The sequence below is a fragment of the Dipodomys merriami genome, unplaced genomic scaffold (genome assembly GCF_024711535.1).
Source record: "Dipodomys merriami isolate MVZ:Mamm:240054 unplaced genomic scaffold, mDipMer1.0.p SCAF_1981, whole genome shotgun sequence".
NCBI lineage: Eukaryota > Metazoa > Chordata > Mammalia > Rodentia > Heteromyidae > Dipodomys > Dipodomys merriami.
In genome coordinates, this window is record NW_027203361.1 from 55,001 (window position 1) to 55,934 (window position 934).

Sequence of the window (934 nt, forward strand, 5' to 3'; positions counted from 1 at the left end):
CCCCCCCCCCCCCCCCGCCTTCGGGCTTCCCTGGAGTCCTGCCTGAACAATTGTCCTGCTCCTAATATCTCTTTATCTTCCAACCCCTGCTTCCTGACCAGATGGTGATACCTGAAGCACTCAGCAGAAGCCGGACAGCCAGAGGGGAACGCGAGCCATCCATCGCCCGGTCGGTGTGTACGTATGCAGGTGGCATAACCGTCCATCCCCACCTCCCCCGCAGGCGATTACTCGACCACGACCACGACCTCCGCCCCCGCCCCCGCCCCCGCCCCCGCCCCCGCCCCCGCCCCCGCCCCCCCCCGCGCCAAAATTCACAGCCCTACCCTCGGAACAAAATAAAACAAACTTGCTTGAATCTCACACTGCCTTTTGTTTGTATTTGACGACGCGATAGGTGAAGGGGAGGGATCTCATTTCTGGTGCCTGACCGGGGCGGGGGGGGGGGGGGGGGATTGGAGAGAAGAGGGGGCAGAGGGCATCTCCGTGTTTCTGTGTGCGCGCGCGCACACATCCAAGGGGGAGGGGTGGAGGGAGGAAACTCAAAGATGGGATGCGACAGAGCACGTAGGCCAGCCGGGCCAATTCACCACGTCTCTGTCTCTTCTTTCTCTGTGTCTCTGTGTGTCTGTCTGTCTCTGTCTCTGTCTCTCTGTCTCTCAGTCTCTCTCAGTCTCAGTCTCTCAGTCTCTCTCTCTCTCTCTCTCTCTCTCTCTCTCTCTCTCTCCCTCCCTCCCTCCCTCCCTCCCTCCCTCCCTCCCTCCCTCCCGCTCGCCCGCCCGCACTCCCTCCCTCCTTTTCCTCTCGACTTTCCAGTCAATCCTGGGGCTTGAGCTGCTGGCGCTCCAACACACAACGGTCCCACTCCGAGCCTGCCTGCCTGCCTGCCTGCCTGCCTGCCTGCCTGCCTGCCTGCCTGCCTGCCTGCCTGCCT